Consider the following 12,142-nt stretch of genomic DNA (forward strand, 5'->3'; position numbering starts at 1 on the left):
CAACTCAATAGCGTCTCATAACTAGAATCATGATCCAGCTCGTCGTCCGTAGTTCCGTTTTCCTATATTCATTGCACTGCTTATCCAAATGCCTATTCAAATAACCAGGTTTTCACTTTTCTCCGAAATAACATTAATGAGGGGGCCGATCTAATGTCCGTAGGAAGGGTGTTCCACGGCTGAGGGGCCACCACTGAGAAGGCCCTGTCCCTCGTCCCCGCCAAACGTGCCTGTGTTGCAGGCAGGATCGAGAGCAGGGCCTCCCCAGAAGATCTTAATGTCCTAGTGGGTTCGTAGGCGGAGATGCGTTCGGATAGGTAACTTGGGCCAGAACCATTTAGGACTTTATAGGCCAACGCCAGCACTTTGAATTGTGACCAGTAGCAAATTGGTAGCCAGTGGAGTTGGCGCAACAGAGGAGTTGTATGCTCCCTGAGTGCTGCTCCTGTTAGTATAATGGCTGCCGAGCGTTGGACCAATTGAAGCTTCCAAGCAGTCTTCAAAGGCAACCCCACGTAGAGAGCGTAGTCTAAACGTTGCAGTAGCATTGCAGTAGTCTAATAATAATAATTATTATTATTTATTTGTATCCCGCTACCATCTCCCACAGGACTCGGTATGGCTTACAAGAGGCCGAGCCCAAAGTACATCATTAGCAAAAACACAACAACAATACAATGCAAAAATAAATAAATCATAACAAAACAGAACATTAACAAAAATACGACACTATTAAAAAACCTGTGGCAGGGCCAAATGTAATGGTTAAAATTCTAAAAATGCTGGTGAGGTAGAATGAATATTTTGGAAATAAAAGGGTGTGCAGACAATGCTAACTCTCTCATAAAGTGCATGAGGGACATTGCTTGGGATTCCTTATTCTGGGAAGGCAAGCCCTGGGAACAAGCCCTGTGAGGAGCGGCTGAAAGAGCCGGGCATGTTTAGCCTGCAGAAGAGAAGGCAGAGAGGAGCCAGGATGAGGGTCATGGATAAATATGTGAGGGAAGTCCTAGGGAGGGCTTCTGCTTCCCTGGAGACTAGCACGCAATGGAGACAGGGCTTCAAACTACAAGAAAGGAGATCCCACCTAAACATGAGGAAGAACTTCCTGACTGTAAGGAGAGCTGTTCAACAGTGGAACTCTTTGCCCCAGAGTGTGGTGGAGGCTCCTTCTATGGAGGCTTTGAAACAGAGGCTGGATGGCCATCTGTTGGGGATAGAATCCTAGAGTTGGAAGAGACCTGGTGGGTCATCCAGTCCAACCCCATTCTGCTAAGAAGCAGGAATATTGCATTCAAATCACCCCTGACAGAGAGCCATCCAGCCTCTGTTTAAAAGCCTCCAAAGAAGGAGCCTCCACCACACTCCGGGGAAGGCAGAGAGTTCCACTGCTGAACGGCTCTCACAGTCAGGAAGTTCTTCCTCATGTTCAGGTGGAATATCTCCTCTCTTGGAGTTTGAAGCTATGGTTCCATTGTGTCTTCTTCTACAGCAGTGGTTCTCAACCTGTGGGTCCCCAGGTGTTTTGGCCTACAACTCCCAGAAATCCTAACAGCTGGTAAACTGGCTCGGATTTCTGGGAGTTGTAGGCCAAAAACATCTAGGAACCCCAGGCTGAGAACCACTGTTCTACAGGGAAGCAGAAAACAAGCTTGCTCCCTCCTCCCTCACCTCTTGATCAATGGCCCTCATCATGTCTCCTCTCAGCCTTCTCTTCTTCAGGCTAAACATGCCCAGCTCCTTAAGCCGCTCCTCATAGGGCTTGTTCTCCAGACCCTTGATCTGCTCCCTCCTCCCTGTGGCTTCCTCTCACATATTTATACATGGCGCTCATCATATCTCCTCTCAGCCTTCTCTTCTTCAGGCTAAACATGCCCAGCTCTTTAAGTCGCTCCTCATAGGGATTGTTCTCCAGACCCTTGATCATTTGAGTTGCCCTCCTCTGGATGCTCTGAATGCAATTTTCTGCTTCTGGGCAGAATCGGGTTGGACTGGATAATGGCCCATGAGGTCTCTCCCAACTCTAGGATTTGATGAGTAATAGGATTGGAAGAGGCCACATGAGCCACGTAGTCCACCCCCCTTGGCATGCATTATTATAATTGTAAAATAATTGCTATATATTATTATAACGTTAATTCTCATCATCATCATCCTCACCACCACCATCATGATTATGATTCTTCTTACAGTTGGGCCCAATGGAAGGAGGGTCAGAATGGGGACATCCCAAGCGAGGGGGCCGGGCTCACAGGGGGGTGCCTGCTGCTTGTGGGTGAAGAGAACCCACCCCTGTGCCTTCTGCTCCTTCCCAGGCATGCATACTAGGCTTTGCAAAGGAGTAGATCACAACACGTTTGTTGTCATTGAGCATTGCACAACAAAAGAGGGTCTCAATCTCAAAAAGGGGTGCTGTTATCCAGTGTTACAGGGCGCAGGCCTTGGATCAGGGTTGGACACAATCATACACAATTTCTTAACTGGACGGCACTGGTTCCACCGACCAGAGCAGGGCTGAGATATGTTAAGGGCTTTTATATAATACGAACACAACTATATAAATAAAAACGTAATGTTTGTTTGTGGGATTAACAGAACTCAAAAACCACTTGGGGAAATTGACACCAACTTTGGACACAAGACACCTAACAGCCCAATGTATGTCCTTCACTCAAAATTTTTTGATTTTGTCATTTGGGAGTTGCAGTTCTTGGGATTTATAGTTCACCTACAATCAAAGAGCATTCTGAACCCCACCAACAATGACGTGCTGGCTGATACCCAAACGGGATGAGCTGGAGATGTCTCTGCCTTGGTCCTTTCACTATTGGCTGCCACTTCCCAGCAGATGTCAGGAGGTGCAATACCGGCTAGACAGTGTAATTTCTCCAGTGGTGTGGAGCGCAGACACCCCGTGATGATGCGGCATGTCTCATTAAGAGCCACATCCACTGTTTTAGTGTGGTGAGATGTGTTCCACACTGGGCATGCGTACTCAGCAGCAGAGCAGCATAGCGCAAGGGCAGATGTCTTCACTGTGTCTGGTCGTGATCCCCAGGTTGTGCCTGTAGGACTGCTGTCTGAAAGGTCAGGGGTTTATACCTGGGGAGCAGGGTGAGCTCTGGAGGCCTCCCACAGGATGGTAACACATCCGGCCCATTGTCCTTGCAGGCGGCCAATCCTCTCACACCAGAAGCGACTTGCAGTTTCTGAAGTGGCTCCTGACACAAATATAGTCATGTTATGATAGAATATTACCCATTGTTATATGTATTTACTTCATTTACTTCAAAAAACAAAACAGAGTTTGGTAGTTGATTAAATGTCCTTTGGCCAGTCTCTGGCCTCTTGGAGTGCCTCTGGTATCTCTTAGAGAAGGTCCTCCCTTGTGCATCATGTGGCAGGGCTCAGGGTGCATTGCAGCAGGTGGTCAGTGGTTGGCTCTTCTCCGCACTCGCATGTCGTGGACTCCACTTTGTGGCCCCATTTCTTGAGGTTGGCTCTGCATCTTGTGGTGCCAGAGCGCAGTCTGTTCAGCGCTTTCCATGTTGCCCCGTCTTCTTCTGTGTGCCCAGGGGGGAGTCTCTCATTTGGTAACAGCCATGGATTGAGGTTCTGGGTTTGAGCCTGCCACTTTTGGACTCTTGCTTGCTGAGGTGTTCCAGTGAGAGTCTCTGTAGATCTTAGAAAACTATTTCTTGATTTAAGATGCTGGCTGATACCCAAACAGGGGATGAGCTGGAGATGTCACTGCCTTGGTCCTTTCATTATTGGCTGCTCCTTCCCGGCAGATGTCAGGTGGTGCAATGTCAGGATGTCAGGTGGTGCTCCTTCCCGGCGGATGTCAGGAGAAACAGTGTTGTTTCTCCAGTGGTGTCGGGCGCAGACATGTCTCATTAAGCATGTCTCATGAAGAGCCACATCCACTGTTTGAGTGTGGTGAGATGTGTTCCACGCTGGGCATGCGTACTCAGAAGCAGAGCAGCATAGCGCAAGGGCCGATGTTTTCACTGTGTCTGGTTGTGATCCCCAGGTTGTGCCAGTAGGACTGGAGACTGAAAGGTCAGGGGTTCATACCTGGGGGGCAGGGTGAGCTCTGACCTGTCAGCCCCAGCTTCCCATGAGGATGGTAACACATCTGGGCAACGTCTTTACAGACAGCCAATCCTCTCACAGTTTCTGAAGCGGCTCCTGACAGAAATATACTCATGTTATGATAGAATGTTACCCATTGTAATGTGTATTTACTCCATATATTTATATCTCGCCATTGTATAGTCAGGGAGCCCCCCCCCCCCTTACCATCAGGCAGGCTCCTGACACAAAAGTATTTCTATGATGCTATTACACATGGTTATATAGTCGGAGAGGCCCCCTCCCTCCCCATTACCCTGAGGTAGCAGGGTGAGCTCCCACCTGTTAGCCCCAGCTTCCCGTGAATATTACCCATTGTTATATATATTTACTTCATATATTTATATCCCGCCCTTCTCCCTATTATATAGTCAGAGAGGCCCCTCTCTCTCCCATTACCCGGAGGCAGGCCTGAGGGCTCTCTACCCGCTTCCCTTCCCCTCTTCCTGCCCTCCACTTCCGCTCTTCCCTCCCTCCTCGGGCGTGGCCCCTCCCTCCCTCTTTCCCTCCCTCCCTCCGCGCGCTGGAGTAAAGGCGGGCCAATGGGCGCCCGCGCTGCCACGTGACGCGCCCCCTCCGCTCCCCCCTCCGCTCCTCCGCTGTTTTGCATATGACTGACATTCCAGGGTCGCCCAATGGGAGGCGGCGGGCCGTTCTGCGCGGGAGGGGGCCTCATTTGCATGTGAATGACCGGCGTGGCGTCAGCCAATGGGGAGGCGGGGGCTCCATGGGGCATGCGTGACGGAAGAGAAGGAGGGAGGGAGGGGGGAGGCTGGCTTCGTTGGGCGGCGGGAGGAGCAGCAGCAGCAGCGGGAAGAGAGAGATTGAGGAGGAGGAGGCCGCGGATGGGGGCGCTCGGGGGTGGCGGCGGCGGCGGAGGAGGGGGGAGTCCCGGAGGGGGAGCAGGAAGGGGAGAGGGAGGGGCCCCGTAGCCACGCCCCCGCCCAGAGAGAGAGAGAGATTGAGGAGGAGGAGGAGGATGGCGGCGCCTTGAGGCCAGAGGAGGAGGAGGAGGAGGAGGAGGAAGATGTTCTCCACCCAAGGGGGGGCCCCCGCGGCGCCCCCCCGCGGCCTCGGCATGTTCGGTCAGTCAGGGGGGAGGGGAAGGGGGCACGGGGGGGGGTCATAATACTACTATCATTATATTATCATCTTCAGCAAGGCGGGGGGGGGGGGGCAAGGGGTCTCGGGGAGGGGGGCACAAGGTCGGGGGGGGCATCACTATTATCATAATCAATATTATCATCCTCATCAGCAAGGGGGGGGCACCACTATTATCATAATATTATCAAATCCAGCAAGGGGGAGGGAGCCAAGGGGTCTCACGTAGGGGGAGGGGGCATCACTATTATCATAATCAATATTATCCTCGGCATGTTCGGTCAGTCGGGGGGGAGGGGAAGGGGAAGGGGAGGGGGGTCATCACTACAATCATATTATCATCTTCAGAATGGGGGAGGGCAAGGGGTCTCTGAAAGGGGGAGGAGGGGGCACAACGTTGGGGAGGGGCATCACTACTATAATATTATAATCCTCATCAAGGTGGAGGGGGCATCTCTACTATCCTAATCAATATTATAACCCTCATCAGCAAGGGGGGGCACCACTACTAGCATAATATTATCATCTTCAGCAAGGCGGGGGGCAAGGGGTCTCAAGTAGGGGGAGGGGGGGCATCACTATTATCATAATCAATATTATCTTCCTCATCAGCAAGGGGAGGGCACCACTACTATCATAATATTATCATCTTCAGCAAGGCGGGGGGGGGCAAGGGGTCTCAGGTGGAGTGGGGCGGGATCCTTGCCATGAAGACTATAACCACCAATATTATTTTCATTATTATCTCATTATTGTTATCATTTCATTGTTGTTATCATTATTTTGAGTAGTATCGTCAATATCATCATTAGTAGAAAGGGGGGTCTCACTGGGGCTCGAGGGGTCTTGGATCAGCATTATTATTGTTATTGTTATTAACATCATTACTACCTTATTGTTATTATCAATATTATCATCATCATCCTCACCCAAGGGGTCTCATTGGGGCTCGAGGGGTCTTGAGAGGGGGGCAAGGGGGGCAGGCAGGGGTCAGCTCCATCATTCCTATCATCATCAATTATTTTAATCATTACTTATTATATTAATATCATTATTTAATATCATTATTATTATCCTCACTACGATAATCCCCAGCAAGAGGGTCTCTTGGGAGGTCTTGGTTGGAGTGTGGGGGGAGGGGGCAGGGATCCTTGTCATCAAGACTATCATCACCAATATTATCTCATTATCATTATCTCATTATGATATGTATTGCCTTCGACAATACATATCTCATTAATGTTATAATTTATTGTTATTATCATCATTATATTAGGATTATCACCACTATTGTCATCATCCACAAGGGGGTCTCACTGGGGCTCAAGGGGTCTTGGATCAGCATTATTATTATTATTATTATTATTACTATTATTATAGTTATTAACATCATTATTACCTTACCAAGGGGTCTCATTGGGACTCAAGGGGTCTTGGGTGGGGGGCAGGCAGGGGTCAGCCGCATCATTTCTATCAACATCAGTTATTTAAATCATTACTTATTATATTAATATCATTATTTAATATCGTTATTATTATCCCCAATACGATAATCCCAAGCAAGAGGGTCTCTTGGTCTTGGATCAGCATTATTATTGTTATTGTTATTAACATCATTATTACCTTATTGTTATTATCAATATTATCATTAGCAGCAAGGGGGTCTCACTGGGGCTCGAGGGGTCTTGGATCAGCATTATTATTATTATCATTATCATTAAACATCATTACCTTATTGTTACTACCATCAATATTATCATCATCATCCTCACCCAAGGGGTCTCATTGGGGCTCAAGGGGTCCTGGGTGGGGGGCAGGCAGGGGTCAGTCACATCATTCCTCGCATCATTATTTTAATTTCATTATTATCATTGTCTGATTATCCTCAATATTGTCCCCATCAGCAAGGGAGGGGGGCTCAAGGGGTCCTGGTTGGAGGGGGGGAGGGCAGCCAGGGATCACTGTCATCACTGCTATCATCATCATCATCGTTATTATCAGCATTATTGTGATCAATATTAATTGTCCTTATTATATTATTATCATTATCAGCGTTATTGTTCTCGTTGTTATTGTTCTTATTATCGTCCTTACCGTCATTCTTATTCTTATTTCTGTCATTGTCAAGGGGAGGGGCCAAAAGGGGTCTCATTGGGGGTCGAGGGGTCTCAGTTGGAGAGCAGGGATTAGTATCAGCATTACAGTCATCATCATTATCTTATTGTTATTATTGTTATCTTATTATTATTATTATTATTATTAATATTATCATCGTCAGCAAGGGCATCTCATTGGGGCTCAAGGGGTCTTGCATCAGTATTGTCACTTTTATTATTCTTATTGTTATAATATTATTGTTATTACCTTCATCAATGTTATCATTATCATCATCAGCAAGGGGGTCTCCTTGGGGCTCAAGGGGTCTTGACCGGGAGGTGGGAGGCCCCCAGTCAAGGATCACTGTCATCAGTACTATCATTATCATTGCCTTGTTATCATTATCATCATCATTAGTATCATCAGAACCTTATTATCATTATTATTATTATAGGCATCATTGGACTTATTATCATCATTACTATGTTACTCTCATTATTGTTATTACTGTCATCCCCATTATTATCATTCTTCTTATTGTCATCATTGGTATTGTTATCATTCTTCGTATTATTATCATTATTCTTATTATCATTCTTATTATATTTATTCTAATTATCATCATTAACCCAATTGAGCTTATTATTATTATTATTATTATTATTATCAGCATTATTTTATTTCATTTAATTATTATTATTATTATTATTACCTATTGCCAACATTATTATTATTATCGATCATTATAGTCATTATTATTCTTCTTCACATTGTTATCATTGTTATTCTTATGGCTATTGTCATTCATCTTCTTGTCATCATCATTATTATCATTATTCTTATCATTATAATTCTTAGTAGTATCATTATTCTGCTTATTCTTATCATTAGTATTATATCATCATTTTCATTATTATCAGCATTATTTTCATTTCATTATTATCATTTATATTATTATTATCGTCATCATTATTCTTGTTATCATCATCATCATTGAGTAGGGGCCAGATGGCAATCTGCCAGGAGGGATTGGATGGTGCCTTCCTGCCTGGCAGAAAAAAAGTGGAACTGGGTGGCCCTTGAGGGTTGTCTTCCAAGTTTGTTTGGTTGCATGCTGCAAGTAGCTTCTGGTTTGAGAGAATCAGCCATCTATGAAGACATTCCCCAGGGGACGCTCAGATGCGTTACTCTCCTGCGGGGAGGCTATCATGCTATTATCAGTATCATCACTGTTGTTGTTGTTATTATTATTATTATTATTATTATTATTATTATTATCATATGGGCATTATTATTATAATTATTACCATCATCACCCCCCTTCTTTCCCCCCCTGTGGACCCTTCCATGGAGTGATCCCTCCAGTGGGTCTTCCTTCCTTTTTCTCCTTCCTTCCTTCCATCCTTCCTTTTTCTTCCTTCCTTCCTTTTTCTCCTTCTTTTCTTCCTTCCTTCCTTCCTTTTTCTTCCTTCCTTCCTTCCTTCCTTCCTTCCTTTTTTCTTCTTTTTTTCCCTTCCTTCCTTCCTTCCTTCCTTCCTTCCTTTTTCCCTTCCTTCCTTTTCCCCTTCCTTCCTTCCTTCCTTCCTTCCTTCCTTCCTTCCTTCCTTCCTTCCTTTTTTCCATTTCTTCCTTCCTTTTTTCCCTTCCTTTCTTCCTTTTTTCCCTTCCTTTTTCCCTTCCTTCCTTCCTTCCTTCCTTTTTTCCATTTTTCCTTCCTTCTTTCCTTCCCTTTCTTTTTTCCTTCCTTCTTTCCTTCCTTCCTTCCTGGAACCGTGTTTTCTGCTGCTGGTAATCTCCTCTCTGAGGTCAGCCCAGTGCCCCCCCCCCCCCCCGGCGCGCTTTCTAGATTAAAAACAACAACAAGAGCCAAGACTCTGTTGTTGTTGTTGTTGTTGTCGTCGTCACTTCCTTTTGGGTGGGGGATATCTCAGTGGATTGCCCCTCTCCCCTCTGGATGCCCCCAAGAGAGGTTCTGTAGGTTTGGGTAGTTGTAGGTTTTTTCGGGCTATATGGCCATGTTCTAGAGGCATTCTCTCCTGACGTTTCGCCTGCATCTATGGCAAGCATCCTCAGAGGTAGTGAGCTCATGTAGGTTTGTTCTGAAGTTGAATTTGTATGTAACTCAGAACAGGGACACCTTGTAAGTGCAACTCCAGCCATATATGTATATATGTATGTTTTAGCTTTAGATCCCATAACGGAAGGTAAACACCCCTCCCCACACCACCCGTGGTGTTCTTTGTGCTGCCTGTGCCTCTGTTCAAATGGTTTCGCCTCACTTTCTGTCCCTATGAGAGTTGGATTTGGGGAAACCTGGCTTTGTTGTGGAAACCGAGATTAGAGACGCAGCTTCCCTGGAGACCCCTTCCCCCCTCCCCATAATAATGACTCCTCCAGGAGTGGGTTCCCCATGTTAGAGGCAGATTCCTTTCACTTCCTGTTCCTAACTAGGAGTCGTTTGCGAGTTGGACGTTTGTAACTTGGGGACGGCGTGTAGTTCCTTCCTCCTTCTTTGGGACTGTGCGATGCCAGGGCGGAGTGATGCTCCTCCGTGTCCTTGCTGCTCGTTGTGTGGGCGCTCCACTCACTCTGCGTGCATCAATAACTGGGAAGGGGGGGTCTTAATGTCCTTCCTGCCCCCCTCCTTCCCCAATTGCCTTTCTTTCTCCGCTGGGAGGGATGTGGTCACTGCCGGAGGACAGGAAGCCACTGAGCCAGCGCTGCTGCTTCGCTCCCTCGCTCGCTCCCTTCCCGGCAGAAGCTGACCGCCAAGATGCACTCAGGACGCTGAATAATTGAGCCCACTTTGCAGGAGGAAGGCCGGGCGGGGCGGGGGGGGGGGCAGATGTAAGAGGGAGTCGTCGTCATCTCTCAGGGAATGCAAAGTGGGGAAAATATAGGTTGCTTACCTGTAACCGTAGTTTCCCGAGTGGTCACCTGTGAATTCGTGCATATTCTTATCTGCCATATGTGCGATTCATAGTTGACCACAATGGGAAATGGGCCGCTCTACCTTTCAAGCAGGCATGGGCCAATTTAGGCCCTCCAGGTGTTTTGGACTCCAACTCCCAGCATTCCTCACAGCCTCAGGCCCCTTCCTTTTCCCCCTCCGCCGCTTAAGCGGCGGAGGGGGAAAAGGAAGGGGCCTGAGGCTGTGAGGAATGCTGGGAGTTGGAGTCCAAAACACCTGGAGGGCCTAAATTGGCCCATTAATAGATTTTACTTTATTACCTGCCTCTATTCACAGCTTGAAGTGGTGGATACAACAAATTCAGAAACATCCAAGCATACAATATATACAATAAATCACACATACACACACACATGTATGTGTGTGTGTGTGTGTATATATATATATATATATATATATATCACGGCAATAGGTTGCTGGGTCCACAACTCTCCTGCATGGGTCTTCAATTGCGTTTTGACTTCCGACCGCTCCTTTAGCTATCAGACTTGGGCAGGTCGTTCCATAGCCATTGCAGGCTGGGTGGCCATCTGTTGGGGCGGGTCAGATTCGTGCTTTTCCCACCTGGCAGAAAGAAGAGGGCTAGGCTGGATTTTTGTGTGTGAGAGAGAAACTGCAAATCGCTTCTGGTGTGAGAGGATTGGCCGTCTGTAAGGACGTTGCACAGATGTTTTGATTTTTGACCATCCTCGTGGGAGGCTTTTCTCATGTCCCCTTTGTATGGGAAGCTGGAGCTGACTAAGGGAGCTCATCTGCGCTCTCCCTACGACCTGCCAGCACAAGGTTTAACCCTTGCCACTGGTGGCCCTGGAGATGTCTTCTAACGTTAGGATTCTGTCCTATGTGCCCATCTCCTTCTCTGGAGGTATTCAAGCAGAGGCTGGGTGGCCATCTGTCCGGAGAGATCAGATTGTGCTTTTCCTGCCTGGCAGAAAGGAGATGGTCCTGGATGATCCTTGGGATCTCTTCAAATGTTAGGATTCTGTCTATCTCTCCATCCCCTTCCCTGGAGGTATTTAAGCAGAGGTTGGGTGGCCATCTGTCCGGAGAGATCGGATTGTGCTTTTCCTGACTGGTAGAAAGGAGATGGTCCTGGATGGTCCTTGGGACCTCTTCTAATGTTAGGATTCTCTCTATGCGCCCATCCCTTTCCCTGGAGGTATTTAAGCAGATGGGTGGCCATCTGTCGGGAGGGATCGGATTGTGCTTTCCTGCCCAGCAGGAAGAAGACGACCGAGCTGTGCTGGGCTGGCCCTCTTTGGGGTCTCTTCCAACTCTAGGAGCCTTTGATTCTCAGTTGACCAGGCGCTCCCCTGCGGTCAGTGCCAGTGGTCAGTGGCTGCATGGGAGGGGGGCTGGGCCTGAAGCCATGGGCAGAAAGAGGAGGAGGAGTCCAGGGCAGTTGAGAAGGCTTCCTGCTCTCTGGCCTTGTCTTGGGCTCATTAGTGGCTTTCTCCCCCCCCCCCCCCAAATCGGTCTGCTGTTATTGTTATGTTGTTTTACGCAGTCTTAATTGCTATTGTTTTGTTTTTAATTTTAATTGTATTCTGCCTTGGGCTTGGGCCCCATGTAAGCTGCCCCGAGTCCCTTCGGGGAGATGGAGGCAGGGGAGAAAAATAAAATAGTAGTAGTAGTAGTAGTTGTTGTAGTTGTGCTGCTTCTTCTTCTTCTTCTTCTTCTTCTTCTTCTTCTTCTTCTTCTTCTTCTTCAGCTGGGGGAGCCTGGACTCCCCCCCCCCCCAGATCAGGGTATAGGCATAATAATAACAACAACTATTATTATTATTATTATTATTATTATTATTATTATTATGCTACAGGGCGACCAGAGGGTCAGAGC

At 47.4% G+C, this 12,142-nt stretch overlaps 1 protein-coding gene across 3 annotated transcripts in view; it reads left to right on the plus strand.

The window, feature by feature from the left end:
* LOC132777439 (protein capicua homolog) overlaps positions 1-12,142 on the plus strand; it is a 44,905-nt gene that overhangs the window by 15,077 nt on the left and 17,686 nt on the right. The window lies entirely within an intron of this gene.

This window comes from Anolis sagrei, chromosome Y (assembly GCF_037176765.1).
Source record: "Anolis sagrei isolate rAnoSag1 chromosome Y, rAnoSag1.mat, whole genome shotgun sequence".
Lineage (NCBI taxonomy): Eukaryota > Metazoa > Chordata > Lepidosauria > Squamata > Dactyloidae > Anolis > Anolis sagrei.